Source organism: Chrysochloris asiatica, unplaced genomic scaffold, assembly GCF_000296735.1.
Source record: "Chrysochloris asiatica unplaced genomic scaffold, ChrAsi1.0 scaffold00847, whole genome shotgun sequence".
Taxonomy (NCBI): Eukaryota; Metazoa; Chordata; class Mammalia; order Afrosoricida; family Chrysochloridae; genus Chrysochloris; species Chrysochloris asiatica.
In genome coordinates, this window is record NW_006409365.1 from 46803 (window position 1) to 50063 (window position 3261).

Consider the following 3261-nt stretch of genomic DNA (forward strand, 5'->3'; position numbering starts at 1 on the left):
CCAGACAAAGTCTGCTTATAATATCCAAACAAAGCCTGCTTATTCAACACAGGAAAAGTAACTTTCCCTTTTCTCATGACTCACAGCAGAAGTTACTCTTGCAGGGAAAAGCAGCTTTCTCAAGGTTGCCTGGCTCACAGTAAAAGATAAACTTGTAACTATGCAGAACTAAGCTGACTTGCAGGAATTGCTCTTTAAAAACCTCTTGCTTTCAATAAACGTTGTCACTTGCAATCAGCTTGCTGACCCTTGCCTGGTTCTTATCCAAGCACTCTCCCTCGAGACCACCCAAGAAAGAGTTTGAGCTGGACTCAGACTCCATTAACAACCTGTCCTGCAAACACGGCTATGAATGTCCTGGAACATACCATGGGCAAAATGAATAAAGCTTCTGAGATATTAGCAAACATCTTAAGGCAATGAATTGCTGGCCTAGGGGCTCAGGATCATACTCTCAGGGGACACCATGGTCAGTTGGCATAACATAGTCCACAAAGAAAATGTTCTACATCCTACTTTATTGAGTAGTGTCTGGTGTCTTAAAGCGCATGAGCCACCCTCTAAGGTGCAGCTATTTATTGGTCTTCCATGTGCAAAAAAATGAAATCTGATAAGAATTGAAGACTCTTGGAATCAATTAGTCCAGTGGACTAATAGAACATGTGAATATCAGTGCCCATGACTCTGAGACCAAAAGATCTAAACAGTGCCTGGCTAGTACTACCAACCCCCCTGAAAGGGATCACATTAGAGGGTCCCTGATAGAGTGGAAGGAAATGTGGAACAAAAATATAAATACATGTTTTAAAAGACCTGGTTTACTGCTCAGAAAGAGACTGGAGGAACCTGAAACTATGACCTCGACAACACATCAGTTCTGGAAAGGAACTCACCTTCGTGGCCCAATTTGCAGCCAACAGTAGATAGTCTTATGGAGGTACTGGGGAGAATGACAATGCTGTGGTATGCTCACCATGGAATGGTCAATCATTTAAAATAAAAAAGGCAACATTTTCTTAAGGATAAAGTAGAGAAGGGATGGAAAGGTGGACAGAGTGCAATTAGAAACGACAGGTTGTTGTTAAGTGCCATTGAGTCAGTTCCGACTCATAGTGACCCTAGTGTTTCCAAAGAGTAGTTGGTGAGCTTGAACCACAGACATTGCAGTTCAAACAGACCATCAGTCCAGCACATTAACCCAATGTGCCAAAAAAGAAACCACACGTAGGAAGAAGAATTGTTATAATCATTGAAATGAAGCAAAATGTATAATTTGTTGAATGTAAAGCTGATAATCTTGTCTGTATACCCTCATTCAATTCACAATAAAAAGTTATTGTTGATTTTTTTTAAATGCCAGCAGTGAAAAAAAACTCTTTAAAGTATTCAACAGCAAAGATATTAGTTTGATGACTAAGGTGTGCTTGGTCCAAGTCATGCTATTTTCAAGAATCTCATATGCATGCAAAAGTTGGGCAATGAATAAGGAAGAGATGCATTTGAATTATGGTGTTGGAGAAGAATATTGCAAATACCATGGACTGCCAAAAGAACAAACAAATCTGTCTTGGAATAAGTAAAGACAGAATGCTCTTTAGAAGCCAAGACTTCATCTCTCATACTTTGGGCATGCTATTAGAAGGTAACAGTCACTGGAGAAGGATATCATGTTTGGTAAAGTGGAGGGTCAGCACAAAAAAGGAAGAACACAATTAGATGGAATTAAACCATGACACCAACAATAGGCTTAAAATTAACAATTGTGAGGATGGTGCAAAACAAGGCAGTATTTCCTTATGTTGTGCTTGGGGTCACTATGCAACATAATTGACTTGATGTCACGAAACAATGACAATATACTCTATCACATTCATAAATGTGTTTGCAACAAAGGCAAATACCCATGTACAAATATCATCTGTGAAACCCTTATATATTTGTGTGTATACTCCCACTCTCCCTCCTGTAACAGTTCAGCCTTTTTATTTAGTCTTGTATCTACCTGTAGAACACTACTCTTGCAGCGTTGTGTATATAACAGTATTTACCTTTATCTCTCTAACACTTGCATTTCTTCCTATGTCTCCACCTGTTGAAAAGTCCATTTGCTTCGCTATTATGTGCCAGGGACCATGGTAGGCACTATGGACACTGATCTGAATAAAAGAGCAGGATCCTAGTGACAACCTGAACCAGATGACCAGCTACAAAACATGATAATGACTGTGTGCCATAGAGTTGGTTCTGATTCACAGTGACCCAGTATAGGGTTTCAGAGATTATAAATCTTTAATCTCTTTTCTTTTGTGGAAAGGCTGGTGAATTCAAACTACTGCTCTCACAGTTAGCAGCCCAACATGTAACCCATTAAGCCACCAGACTCCTTCTGCTAAAAATTATGCTAAAGTCTACTTTATTAAAAAGGGAAATTAAAATAGTGATACAGAATGGGATAATATAAAATAAAGGCAAAAATTGTGTCCACATATTTTCTTACACAATTTTATCATTTTATTTTTTATAAAAAATAAAATATTGCAATATAATTGCATAAATTGTCATTTTCAATTGTTTTTCCCCTTATGGAACATGGCTACATCATCACTTTCTTTCAATAAAACAAAGGAAATAATTATTTACAGTATTATGTGTCATTTGATAAGAAATTACTCTTTTTTAAAGATTTTATTGTGCATTGAATGATAGTTTACATGGCAGAATAACAGTTTTGTACTCATTCTATCATATTTTATATCACTGCAATGATTACAACCCAATCACCTCCATGTATCACTATTCAACAGTATTTGATTCTTTTTTGTTTTGTTTTGTTTTAATGCACAAAGAAAAATCAGGAATATATAATCATTTAAACAACTCAAGGGCACATTCTGCAAGCCTGCCTCCTGTCCACCAGCATATAGCTTTTCTCTTTTCATGAGTCTAGAGTCCTCAGCTGCTCTATCTCTCTATATCATCATCTTTGCCTCCATCTCTGGTGTTGCTGCTTCTCTGGATAGGCTCCCACATTCCACTCATGGTCTTCCTTGATGGTCTTAGGGTCCTCAGTTCTTGGAATGTAAGATTAACTGCTCCCCCTTTATATTACAAAACTTCTACCTTTACAATTGTGAAAATTGCAATAAGATAACAATTTTTCACTGTTGAATCATAAGAATCTCATTCCCACCTCCTTTCACCAGACCTGTCTAGACATGATGAAAACTATTCAGACATGGGCTGAGTTCAGCCATGTACCAT